Here is a 14,194-nt window from a genome sequence, read left to right on the forward strand (position 1 = left end):
TTCTAACCACCCAATAAAAATTTCTGAGTATTGACATTAACATAGGATTTGCTATCACCTTCAGTAACACACATTTTTCTCAACATGTTTCTGTGCCAAGTCTTGTTTGTGATGTGGAAGGTTGACATTTACTATTGTTAAAATATGGCCTTCTGCAATTATTTTATTACCTTTATTTAATTTTTTTTCCTTTGTTATTGAAACCACAGAAATATTTCACATTTTCATGTGAACTAAACATGTGGGTAGAAAATGGATTTACTGTCTTCTTCTGTAAGGAATTTTCTAACCCTTATTAACATGACTTGCAGCTAAAGAGTATATATGTATGTGAAAATGATGGCATACTATAGAGACTGATAAATATATTTTGCAGCTGACTTAAATAGCTTGGCTTTTGCAGAGTTTAGTTCAATGGCAAAAGAAGTTACAAACAGAGGAATTAGACAACAAAATTCTACTGCTATTCTGGGAAAAAAATCACAAAAAAACAACAACAAACTGAGATGTTTTTATTTGGCTTCCACAGCTGATAAAACTGTTTTACCTCTTGAATTATAGGTTTAAAAACTCAGTGCTAACTGATACACCTTCAGAGCTCCCTGGCCACTCAAGAAAATTCACTGAAATCTTGTACTGAAAAGAATGCTACCATACTAAATAAAAAACATTCCATCAAAGAACACTGTATGTCACAACACATTCTCTTAATTTCCATTCCATGTGGTTTACAGATGATTCACTCAAAATAGAAGCATAGGGAATCACATGCTGTTCATTGCTGATTTAGGTATGAAATGTTTCAAGTATAAGTAGTCTTCAATCAGCACCAAATAGACAATGGTGTCTTCAGTTAAGTTAGAATGTAACAAATCCTAGCTTAATTCTCCATCATATTGCTTTTGCTCTATTAAAGCATAATGAAAGAAGTTAGACTTTAGCAGATATTTCATTGTGAAAACTTTGCTATAATGTTTTATTATATTCTTACTGGTAAGTGTGATCTTTTCTTCATCCTTTGAGACTGAATGCAAACATTAAGCAAAAGACAAAATCAACAAGCAAATTTGCATTCTAGTTTCTTTTATGACTACTCCAACTAAAAAAGTTGTGCTAGTACGTGGTTGTCTCAGTCCGGAAACACAGTTCTTTTAGAACATTCCCGTGTTGTGAAATTAGAGGCACAAACGAGGCCAAAATATCAACAGCTAGACTATCTATTACATAAATAAAGTGGACATAAGAAGGGGAGAGGGAGAAAATAGAGAGGGGGAGAGAAAAGAGAGAGAGAAGAGGAAAGGAATTATATTACCACACCCCTCCCCCTCCTCCCCCCCCCCCCCCCCCCCCCCCCCCCCCAAGACAGAGTCTGTGGAGGAAAGGTGCTGCAGGAGATGTTGGGTCTGTGGAGAAACGGTGCTGAGGCTTTTGCTGGAGAAGAGCTGTGGTCCTCTGCGGAGATGTTGGGTTGGTACAGGAACGGTGCTGAGGCTCTGGCTGGAGAAGAGCTGTGGTCCTCTGGGCAGCCTGGGTCTGTAGAGCAGCATTGTCCCGGGCTTTCCCTTCTCAGCAGCATGGTCCATCTCCTGTGTTTTCCTTCATCTCTGTTTTCCTTCCTTTAATCATCCAGTCTGGGAGACACAGTCCCCCACATTTTCCTTCTGCGTTTTTCTTCTCCTACTAGCCAGTAGTGGCTCCAGTCTTTTATACAGTTTTTAGTATGTGTCCCTCCGGAATTCCAGGGGCAGGAAATAATCCTTAGGTCTACCCTTTCCAGGGTACTTGATGGGTGGAGATTATCTTGTCCTGAAGGTGTGAATGGCTGGGTCATTGTTGTAGGCCAGCTGTGGCCCAGTGAGCAATGTTATCTTTGCACCTTCCAAGAGTCGTTCCAGTGGCTCTGTCAGCTATTGTCTGCGCAAGCAGCAAGTAATTTTATCTTTGTTGACTCACACCAAGAGAGACAAACTTTTAGTCTCTCACAGTGGTAAAGGTTTCTGATAACAAATTCTAAACACAAACATTAAAAACCCAGAGAATCATGATCTATGATTTGTTCACTAGTTTCACAGGTGATAACTTTTAACACATTTGTGTATGCAAGTTCAAGTAAGCACTCCAAATTTGTAGAGCACTGTTTGTTGTGATTGCCTGTATACGCATCCATGGACATGTGTGTATATGTATCTCTCTACACACATATCTCCTATCATATAGCGCTTTAGAGCATCAGGGATCAGAGCGAGGGCAAGTGAAACATCCGTAGCAACAACAGGGACTGAAATACACAGCACTAGTGAGAGTAAGGGTAGAGCATGGATTTGGCTGTAAATGATAGGTATTTCTGTAATTCTCTCACTAGTTTCAAGATGAGTAGAAAACCTATGGATGAAAAGTATAGAAATGCTTGATGTTGTTAAACACAGCATGTCTGGAAGATTTTAATCAATATTTGCCTATATTTTTAATAAGGCATTTATAAAGCTTTAAGTTCTTCAGAGAAGAGAAACTCGAAGTAACATGCCACTGTTTTGTTCTATGTTATTTCAATCAGTGATTTAAAAAAATCTTCTAAATTGAAATATCTTTGGGATCACAGAAAACATTCATGAATATTCAGTCTAATAGTAATTGGTTTGAATTAGGGAAGAAGCTATTTAGTTATTCTCTTTTCTGTTAAAAAAGCAACAAGATTAATTGCAACCACTTTTTCAGTTCACCTGTAACTATAGATTTACAGCTATCATATGCAGAATACTAATTATTCTAAGTGCATGAGAATGTTGTTTTTGGAAATAAAAAATGAATAAACAGAAAAGGTAAAGTATTACAATTAATTAAAGGCTATTAAACATGGTAAATACACACAGTGTTTCTTTTGTAAACAGGCCATTTAAAGATGCCTGTCAATATAATGCGAATGAATCTTCAATTTATTTATTTTGGCAATGTAAGACAATTTGGTTTGAAGTGCAGTATATGGAATCAGTCATATATACTAGGTGTATTAAGGACTGGCTTACAAGCAGATGTCAAAACTCAGCCATTTGTGGGAAGAAACCTATGTCTACAAGCAAAAAGATCTCTCAAAAGGGAATTATTTCCTGGCTTGTAGTTTGTCAATGTTTTATTGAACACACAGACAATGTTACAAAACTTTTGCAGATAAAAATGTCTGATAAGCTATTAAAAAAAGTAAGTCAAATAAAAACTTCCCTTATTCACCAGATAGTGAAGAAATAAATTTGGTTTAATATAGGTAGGTGCAACATGGTAAGAAAGTACATACCTTGCACAACTAGTAAAGAACATAAGGTCATTGAAGATCACTGTCTCAACAGGAATTCTCAATGTAGTGCTATGGTTAAATGGGATAATACAGTGTTTATAAGAGAATGACTATCAAGTATGTGTGTATGCACATTTCATTGTAAACTGTTGTGACAGATTTGTGTTCAAAGGTGATAGTCACGCTTCAAGATGAATATGGGGAGGGGGAATGATGCCCAGAAACATGAAATTTGCATCTTTGGTTTGGTCCTCTGCCTGCTACCGAAACTGTTGACAGAGGACATAGATAGCTGCTCATGGAAACAAAAAACCCCAAAACCAAAAACAAACAAAAAAAGCAGAAGCTTTTTGTAGCTCTTGATTTTGCCAATAGAGGATAATACAATATCCAAAGACTAGAAATTGTTAGCTTCAGACTCAAATTACATCAAGTTCTAATTCCAGCTGTGGTTATCATGCCTTGGAACAATTTATTTATCACATTCAGTATTCTAGAATGGCCTTTAAGATAGGACTGGATAGATTTGTTAAAGAGATATTTTAATCCAGTTCTTAAAGGAGGAAATTGTCTTGTATAGGCTTAGATTCTATGGCTATGTCTGTATTAGCAAATAAAATATCCAAGCCTGTCCTCTAAATCCCTCAACATTCGTGCCCGGATGCATGCCAACAACTGAGCAGTACAGGCAGCACTGGGGCAGAGCTCTGGCTCTGTTGCATTAACACAATTGCAGTCTGTATTCTTTTGCCACAAAAGAGATGCCCCAAATGTCATGAAAACATCTAAACTAATATCTCTCAGCTTTCTTGAACTACCCCACAAAAAGTGCAGTTATTAACACACATTGAGATTAACTATTAAAAGAGCCTGAGTTTGCTGATGATCTTGGTTCCTAAAATGCTAACAAATAACAAACTTCAATCTAGTAAAGCATAGTAAGTAACCTTTCAACTTCACCACAAATTCTGAAACTTCAGGAGAGTTCATGGTATTTTGACTTTAAAAGAACCTTCTGTATTAAACAGCCAGGCATTGCACATCAACTGTGGATTCAGGAGAAGAATGTGCAGACAAGATTGGTACAACTGAGGCCACTGAGTTGCTGAATGTTATGAGATTTCAAAGCCAAAGAGTTAAGCAGGCCATGAGCTCTGGTATTGATGCCTGATAATGTGTTTGAATAAAATGTGCCGCTTATTGAAAAAGGCAGAGCTCAAAATTTGACTGAATTTTAGCCTCCACAAAAGCATTGCGTTTGTTTTAGTGAGTAGATACTCTTAATGTTAAAATTGCATGCCTAATCCACACTGAATTTTCAATTTGAATTTGAATTTGAATTAGTATTCTCTTCTAGTGATACTCCCCTTCATAAAATCAAACAGCTTTTTTTGTAGATAGTATTTTCTACCCATGAAGGTATTTATGTACTGTAGTTAATTCGCTTTTCAGTCTTCTTTCTAAATAGCTAAAACATATTGCTTTTCTGAAGTCTCACACTACATGGTGTTTTCTCAGGCCTTGTGGTTCTTTGCTGTACCTCTGCCAATTTTTCATCATTTTTTCCTAGCAAGACAGAGGATCAATAGAAATATTCAGGAATTTGCCTCACCAAGACTATAAAAATTCTTTCTGTTTCTCTCACTGCACCTTTTTAGTACCCCATAAATAAGTACTGGCTTCTTTCCAGTGGGGATCTGTATCACCCATGAAGGCAAAGGTGCAAACCTTTACATTGAATTTTTAGGTAGTATTTAATTTAAAAAAATAAATAAAATCTATATACACAAAGGAGTGAATGAAGAATATAGAGGAGAGTTAACAACAGGAAAAAGGTGTGGTTAAAATTGAAATAAATATAGTATGAATTAAAAAAAAAAAAGTTCTTCTGAAAATCCTTCTTGATGCTAATTTAGTTTTGTCATGGTTGACACAATTTGCAGAACAATCAGCATGAGTTCATGAAGGGCAGAGCCTGCTTAACAAACCTCATCTCCTTCTATGACAAGGTGACCCACGTGGTAAATGAGGGAAAGGATGTGATGTGGTGTAATGCCTTTGATACTGTTCTCCACACCATCCACATGAAAAAACTAACTGCTCTAGGCCTGGATGGGTTTACACTCTGCTGCATCAAATACTGTCTGGATGGCCAGGCCAAGACAGTAGTAGTGAATGAAGTCAAATACACTTGGTGGCTTGTCATAAGTGGCATTCCCCAGGGGTCAGTTTTGGGGCCACTGGTGTTTCCTGTCTTTATCAATCATCTTGATGAGGAGATTGAGAGCCCCTCAGTAAACTAGAAGATGCCACCAAGTTAGGGGGGAGTGTTGATCTGTTGGAGTGTAGAAAGGCTCTTCAGAGGGACCTAGACAGGCTGGATTGATGGGCTGAGGCCAATCGTATGACCTTCAACAAGGCCAAGTGCTAAGTCCTGCACTTGGGTAACAACAACCCCATGTAACACTACAGGCATGGGTCTGAGTGGCTGTAAAGCTGCTTGGCAGAAAGGGACCTGGTGGGTGTTGATCACCAGCCAACTGAGCATGAGCCAGCAGTGTGCCCAGGTGGCCAAGAAAGCCAGCAGAATCTTGGCCTGCATCAGGAGTAATGTGGCCAGCAGGACTAAAGGGGTGATTGTTCCGCTGTACTCAGCTCTGGTAAGGCCTCACCTTGAGTATTGTGTTCAGTTTTGGGCACCACAGTGTAAGAGACATCGAGGTGCTGGAGCAGGTCCAGAGAAGGGCAACAAAGCTGGTGAAGGATCTAGAGAGTAAGGCTTATGAGGAGCAGCTGAGGCATCTGGGATTGTTTAGTCCGAAGAAAAGAGGGCGGAGGGAGGGCCTTATCACTCTCTACAGCTACCTGAAAGGAGGCTGTAGTGAGGCGGATATTGGTGTCTTCTCACAAGTCACAATTGATAGGACAAGAGGACATGGCTGAATGTACACCAGGGAAAGTTTTGCTTATACGTTAGGAAAAAATTCTATACTGAAAGGGTTATCAAAGGCTGGAACAGGCTGCCTGGGGAAGTGGTTGAATCACCATCCTTGTATGTATTTAAATGCTGTCTAGATATGGTGCTCAAGGATACAGTGTAGTAGTGAGCCTCACAGAGTTAGATTAATGGTTGGACTTGATGGTCTTGGAGGTCCTTTCCAACTATAGTGATTCCAACCATACAGTGTGGTTCTGTATTAATTCTGTGTGACTCCTTTCTGCAGAGCCTGAGGGAAAAAAGGAAGTGCCATACACAGCCCCTAAATCCCATGAAGCTAAGTGCTCTCCCTTGTAGTGTTCTAGATCATTGGACTCCTTTGTCCCCACAGCATAAACATGTTACAAAGGTACACTCCCTGCCCCGAAAGACTTCACAATCTAGAGTGCAACTCTACCATTAACAGGTGAAATAAAACAGACAGGTAAAAAGCGTACAAAAAAAAATTAACCAGCCTTATTCAGTATGAAAACTGTGGCCAGGAAAAGAGCCATCCAGCAGTTGTATATAAGATGATTTTGCTGTGATTATTTTTATCATCATGCTACAGAAGGATTTTAAATAGGGACTTGAAGGCGGACAGAATGCATGGCTGTATAAATGCTCCTCCTTTGTATAAGGGCAAAATGTAGTACATTTTCCACACATATCATAGAGTCCTATAATGGGTTGGGTTGAAAGGGGCCTTAAAGATAATCTGGTTCCAACTCACCTGCCATGGGTAGGGACACCTTCCACGAGACATGTTGCTCAAGGCCCTGTCCAACCTGGCCTTGAACATTCCAGGCAGGGGATATGCACACCTTCCGTTGGCAACTTGTTCAAGTGTCTCACTACCTTCTCTGTAAAGAGTTTCTTCCTAATACCCAGAGTAAATCTTCCCTCCTCCATCTTAACACCATCAAATATTCTTCCAGTCTTTTGTCCCTCCGTTTCTTTCCCTCTTAGTGCCATCAGTCTGCTTTCACAACTGGAAGGCATAGCATGTCTATACCAAAGCCTTAATTGTATATGTCTCTTAAACTGTATATTTCATTATGTAAGAATAGTTTACTTAAGCATAATAGCAGTATATTCACACAGACAAGACCAAACGTACTTCTGGACTTGATCTTGCCAGAACATCAATGAATTCACAAAACTTCTGGTATGAAGATTTTCTTTCAAACAAGGGCTCAAATCATCCCATATATCTTTTAAGGGTAGTTTGGTTCAAAACCTGCAGTTTTCATTCCAAATAAAGGAAGATGTAAGTTGAGTTTCTACCTTGAAGCTAGAAGCTTAGGTGCCCTGAATTGGTTTTGTAAAGAATTAGAATCATTTACAACCGGAAAACATCAGAAAGCTTTGATATTTTTTGGTAAATCACAATTGCTAAAAGTCAAGCTCTCAAGAATATTCCCCTGAATTTAAGACCCTACATCAATCTTCTCCATGCGACATTTCCTTTCTTTACATAACAAATCAGGTGTTGGTTACGCTGGTTGTTGATGAAGTTCTTCTCATTCTCCATTCATGTACTACTGTTTTCCATGAGGAACTTTGCCTGTGGAATGCTCCCTTTTATGCTGGTGCAAAATAGCTTTATTCTCTTGACAGTTTACAGCATTCTGCAAAAGTGTCTTTTGGGATAAATCTGCATGCAAATGAGATTAATTTATACTGCAAATATGTTGTAGCAGTAAAGAAGTAATACTACTTACCTTCTCAAAAGCAACAAGTAAGCATGAGAGTCTGAGGTGTGGAAAAATTGGTATTTTCCTCAGACAGTGCAATATCTCTAGGATACTGAGACAGTGACAGTTTAAACATAAATCAGATCCAACTTGATATTTTTAGTAGGTATACCCTTTGCTTACAATCTTTTACATCTAGAACAAATGTATTTTAGAAGTAAAAGAAAAGGTGAAAAGAAATTAGTTAGCAAATTTTGCATCCATGAAAACCCGTCAATTATTTGCAATCTTTTGCAGATTCTCTATCATTTGAAGGCTATAATTACTATCTCAAATAACATTGCTCTCACTTTCTGCCAGCAGATGATCACCTGTGTTTTAAAGGCACTTTTCGTGGTTTGTTGAAGTGAAAAAAAGGAAAATCTCATAATATGTTTTGTGACATTGCTCTTCAGATCCTACCAGTTTCATATGAAAATAAATGTTTAAATAGTTTATATCTGATTTAGAAAACAAGTTGTCATTTGCTTCCCTTTGGCATTAAATCATCTTATACTTACATTTGCATTTCACGTATTAGGAGTTTCACGTACTAGTACCAAAACCAATAGCAAAGAAATATTTCTTTACTATATGACCTGCTCTCTTTCAACAAAACCTAAATAATTTTTCATCCAAATTTCTGAAGTTTCCAAGTTCTGTTAGAATGTAAATTGCTTATTAAAAGTTTACCTTGAATTTCAACACTTCTCTTAACAAATCTCAATCATCAAGACTGAGTTAGCTGTGAGAAAACAGGCTCTTTGAAAAGACTTCTAGAAAGATGTAGAGTCCTCTACAATAATTTTTCTGTGGCATGTTAGCAATCCCAGGAAATGTCAAAAGCAAAAATAATATCATCATAGAATCACAGAACATCAGAGGTTGGAAGGGACTTCCAGAGATCATTGAGTCCATCTCCCCTCCCAAAGCAGGATCACCTAGGATAGTCTGCACAGGAACACATCCAGTTTAAGCCAAGCTTTGGACAATATTCACTTTGGATCATCTTTTAATTTGGAAAATTTACTTGTTCTCACCCTAGTAATTGTTTTCCCCTCAGAATCAGTCTGTAAACTGAATAGAAGTTATCACAGTGCGCAGAGATATTTAGGCCCAAAACATGATTTGTAGAATAAGACAAATATTTGTGATGATGAAATTTACGCTAAGGAAATCCTTGCTACTAAACTAATATTTCATCATCTTGTGACCGTTTGAGGCTGTGCCTTTAAGAAAGGGACAGTGCTGGGACACTCTGGCTGAATGTTTTGGAATAATAATGAAAACAATTAGATATTCTAAACTAATTTCATTGGTAGATTGGTAGAACACAGTTTTAAGTTTTAGGGCATCTGGAATTTTTTCTCAGTTCGCTCCTTTCCCTCTCCCTTCCAGCTTGCCTGCTTCTGGGCTCCTAGCCCGAGCGATCTTGGATAAAGATAAGCACTAATACTTCATGCGCTTTTAAAGCCTAACCAAATTTCATCCTTATTAATTACCTTTTTCTCTCTCTCTAACCCTCTTTGGGAAAAAAGAGAGGTAGGGGGAGAGAGGGGGGTACGGGGTGGGGGACCCTCCTCTGTCTGGAGGAGGGAATTTGGTTCCTGTATTCTTTTTTCCCTTGTTGTATATTTCTGTACATATATTGTAAATACTGTATATATTGTGTATATCTAACCTGCCTTTCCACATTGCTTGTAAAATATAGCATTCCTTCTGCTTCTCTGGCTGAGTTAGCTGTGGTTTTTTTCCCTCTTTGTGGGGGAGAGAAAGCTAGGCCTTCTCTCTCAACCCACTACACATCTTTAAAAACAATCTCATATTTAACATATTTTAAGGTGAACTTTATCTGTGCTTTCTACTACCATTTTCAGGTTTTCCAAAAAACCCCATCATGTTTATGAATTAATTCAGTAGACATCTAATACTTAGGATGATGTCAGTGGGTTGAGGGAGAATTTCAGGACTGGATTAGGATTGCTGTACTGTTTTTCATTATAGGCAGCAGAAGAAATTGCTACTTTGAATGTTTTATGCAGTCTGATTTCTTGTTTGCATTAGTGGCAGAGGTCGGAATCTTGCTGCCTTGGTCAGAGAACACAGCAATTGTAGCCATCCAAAAGAAAATCACTGTGGGTTAGAACATGTAAAAATAGTGGGGTACTGTTTGTAAGACCAGGTGCAAGGACAGAAAAAATCCATGCTTCACCAGAAAGAGGAGGGGGACAAATAGAAAAATCACACAGAAAAGAACAAAAGCATTCCTTCAGCTAAATACTAAACTGCAGTCATTGAAAATAATACAAGAGGTTATTCCAGCTCTCTTGTTGACTTAAATTGTATGTTCTTCCTACAGGGAGTTCCTAAAAAAGGACTGTTCTTTGTTTTCCTATGTACAGACACAGTATCTGTTGTTTATGACTGTAATCATAGCAGGCATAGTTTAAAATGTGGGAGTACGAGATAAACTGCGTTTCTCTTTCTAGTTTGACAGACACTAAAAACTATGTTCATTATTTATTGCCATTTCTTTCTGATTTATTAACAAAATTTTTATCTTTAAACTAATTTTTTTCTACATTGCTTCTACTTTCTTGATCTATTTCAAAAACATTGGACTATATTTTTTCATGTCTTGCTTTTCGGACAGAGGTATTTTGTCCAGCACCATTTATTTTGGACAAGTACAGAAAACTATGGCTTTTCAAAGCTCATGTCTATCACAAGATTAGCTAATGTGGAGAGAATATCAAACTCTCCTAGCTCCTGGGTTCTCAGTTTAATGATTCTGATGGACTACCCACTGCCTGCTAGCTCAAGCACATGTACAGAAAACCAAGATGTAAATGCAAAGTTAGTTATGAAGACAGTTGAAGGCTTATTTATGAAGAACTTGTTCTGACCCCTTTGCCAAGGCTCAGATAGGTGGTATGAAATGTAGGATTCATGTCTCCCATTCCCATTCCCATTTTGTCTCATGGCCACTATACATCAGTGGCTCTCTATATTAATATATACTAGTGGTTTAATGCAGAAGCACACTGAAATGACACATGCAGTGTCTGACTATCAGAGGAAGCACTACTTAGGTTTAAGTATATTCATAAACTTTAAAGCATTTTATTCTGGGCTGAAGCCTACGTTCTGACATTATTAATGCCTTGGAAAAAAGCACATTGTTTTTATTGCTCTGTGTCATCAGTCTTCGTATTTGCTGACTCCATTTGTAGAATTATGTTCAGGTTACAGCACTAGAAATTTTTGCTTTCCTTTGTACTCACATGCAAAAGCTCTTGTCAAATTTTTGGAAAATCATAAGCTAAGGAATTTTGCTTGTGGGTTGTCAGAAAAGTGTGCATGTGGGAGTTTTTCTTTCTCTCAATATTATCCAGTAGCCTCAGCAGTATGCCTGTATGGTTTTGTGTTCGTCTGAATGACTGTGAAAAGAATCATAGATACCTTTTATTCTTTATTTTTTTTAATCCATCTATTTTTAGACATTGATGTTTAGAACATCACATACCTTTCACAACTTAAAACTTTCACAAAATGTCATCAAAAGAACAGATTACTAATGCTGTACTACTGCAGCTAGAAATATAGTATTATACTTGCTTTACACAAATAAAGACCTAGATTTCAGTCAAAATAGTTCAGAAGAGAAGAGAACTCAGTTCATTCTTTCAAGTAGCTGCTCTTAGATACACTAGAGAAGAAAAACTTTAAAGAGTATACTTGGTCTTTTAGATTAAATCAATTGTCCTGCCCCACAGACACTGTTTTGTAGCCTCTATTAATAATGTATCTTCTGTGAATATGGTCTCTTTCCAGGAATTTCTCATATTTAGGAAGTATGGCTATGTCTTCATTAGCATACTAAACATTATTTTGCTATTGTAATAGACCTATTATCTCTCTTATAACTCAAAAAAAGGCTAAAAACATTACCACCAGAAAAGCATCTTTAGCATCAAGTGGAGTTTTGTTACTGATTTAAAGGGAAGCAAGAGTGAGTCTGAATCAGCTGCTCAGCAGACAGGAATGCATAGATACAGGAGTGTACGGTGGGCTAAGGGGAAAAGAAACAGCAGAACACAAAAGGAAGCAGTGCAAGAAGACAGTATAGAAGGCTTGTTATAACTTTCTGTGAGGTCTAGTTTCTAGACTGCAGACTGAACAATTCTGAAAACAGTCTGTACCTAAAGAAAGTAACACAGCTTTCAATTATTTCTGATATGGAGCTCGTATCTGTTACAGCAGAACAGCCAAATGATGCTCTGTTAGGTTAGACATGAGCTTCAAAATAAAAAGATATTAACCTGGAACTACAGGTGGCAAAATCCCAAGCTAAACTCTGTTTGTGTTCAAACACTTCTGGAATGCTTGCATAATTGCACATTCATGTCTGGTATCAAGGAATTCCATTCCATGTATACTGTTCATGATCCACTGATCCACAGTGTAGATTTCTCAAGGAGAAAAAGAAAAGGAAAACAAGATGTAATTTTAATATTTATTTTGATAGCATAACAGGCTATGTCTTTCCAATATAAAGACATTAAATGTGAACATATGTCCATATTTTTCTTTCATTCTCATCCTTTTAATTTGTTTCCCTCTTCTTTGTTATCTTGTCATTTGCCTTTTCCCCCCTATTTCTGTAGCATCACATTGACAAGTCAAACAGACAGAGTTATCTTTGCATCTTAAAGGCAATAATAATTTATTGTAAATCTGTAGCTCATATTGAGCAGGAAGTGTTCACTATAAGCCAATCATTTTACAATAGTCAGGATAAAAGATAAAAAAAGTCTTGAAAAATTAAGTCATATTAAACATGCACATATGGACAAAGTTGTTAATGGCATAAGCACCCCATTACACTAAAACAAGTTTTGACCACTTGAAACTAAATGATTTACACAAACACAAATCAAAATAGTGAACTGGTCAACAGGAGTTAGTGAAAAGAAATAGACCATGGCTAATTCAAAGCATTGGGGTTTTCTTTGAGTATGAACTTATCTTTGAATTTCCTGCCATCCTAATACTTAACTGGAGACAATTTTTACCTTTTTTTTTATGCTTACATTTGAGAAGTATACTCTCAGCTTTTTCTCCACATAATATAGGTTTTTGGTGGTGGTAACAAAAAGATTTCTTCTTTGTAAATTCATTCCTTCACAGCACTTGCTAGCAAGGGATATGGTACTGCTACCATAGATGTAAATGGATTTGATACATCAGCATTAAGGATTTAGATGAAGTATTTATATGCTAAACTTACTGATAGACATGTATTTCTCTAGTTTGATTATCAGCAATTTCTGTGTGTTTGGTTTTGTTGGGGTTTTGGGTTTTGTTTTTGTTTTCCTTTTTCTTTTTCTTAAAGTGTGAATGAAATGTTATTTTCAACTGTTATGTGAGGATATTTATTAGCTTTTATATTTCCATAAATCTCCTCTTGTGCTAGTCCTGATTTCCTGATGAGCAGTAAAATTCGTCACTCTGTTTTTTTGTGACTGCCAAATAATGTTTGGATTTCAAAACTGGGACTTCATCTATGGAGTTAAACAGCTACATTTGTAGCCAGACACCTATCTCAATCTGATTTTCCGAAGTGTTGCATTCAGGGAAATAAATCATGATTTAAGTGTCATTTAAAGAACCTAGCAGTCAGTTTTATAGGTGTTTTTATATCATGATTTAACACTGAATGTATATTGTTTTCTTCATATATAAAACATGGTGAAATAGCTTCTAAAATACAGTCATCATGGAATCCATTCTGTTCCCTCAATGCAGTCTGTTCAGTGGAATAATTTGCACCATACTGAAAAAGAGGAAGCAAAATGATGCAAAATTAAAAACCTCTAATGGTGTTTACAATGTGAACAAAGCAACTCATAAGAAACTATGATACAGCTACTCTGAAATTTTTAATTTAGAAATAATATGATGTCAAGCATAATATCATTCCTCATAATCATCAGACATGGCATACACATATTAAAACACTTGGCAAGCATCTGACAAGTAGCTGACAGAGAATAGGGACATTTGTTACACAAAGCATTAAGACAAGCTATCTCTGAGAAACCTAACTCAGGTATTGGAACCGGTATTCTACTGTAAGTACAAAAATAGTCAGTTTTGCTATTCAGTGAGTAGGTACTGTAAAATTAGCTA

The 14,194-nt window shown here is 37.0% G+C and overlaps 1 protein-coding gene and 1 long non-coding RNA gene across 4 annotated transcripts in view; one reads left to right on the plus strand and one right to left on the minus strand.

Annotated features, from left to right (window-relative positions):
- PACRG (parkin coregulated) overlaps positions 1-14,194 on the plus strand; it is a 240,024-nt gene that overhangs the window by 170,304 nt on the left and 55,526 nt on the right. The gene's annotated exons all lie outside the window — the stretch shown is intronic.
- LOC137448464 (uncharacterized) overlaps positions 12,543-14,194 on the minus strand; it is a 106,201-nt gene continuing 104,549 nt past the window's right edge. For all 3 annotated transcript variants that reach the window (XR_010989103.1, XR_010989106.1, XR_010989102.1), the window contains one exon: positions 12,543-13,838. This is a non-coding gene — a long non-coding RNA (uncharacterized lncRNA). The remainder of the gene's footprint in view (positions 13,839-14,194) is intronic.

Source organism: Melanerpes formicivorus, unplaced genomic scaffold (genome assembly GCF_026170545.1).
Source record: "Melanerpes formicivorus ecotype bairdi unplaced genomic scaffold, bMelFor1.0.p_v2 SCAF_2, whole genome shotgun sequence".
Taxonomy (NCBI): domain Eukaryota; kingdom Metazoa; phylum Chordata; class Aves; order Piciformes; family Picidae; genus Melanerpes; species Melanerpes formicivorus.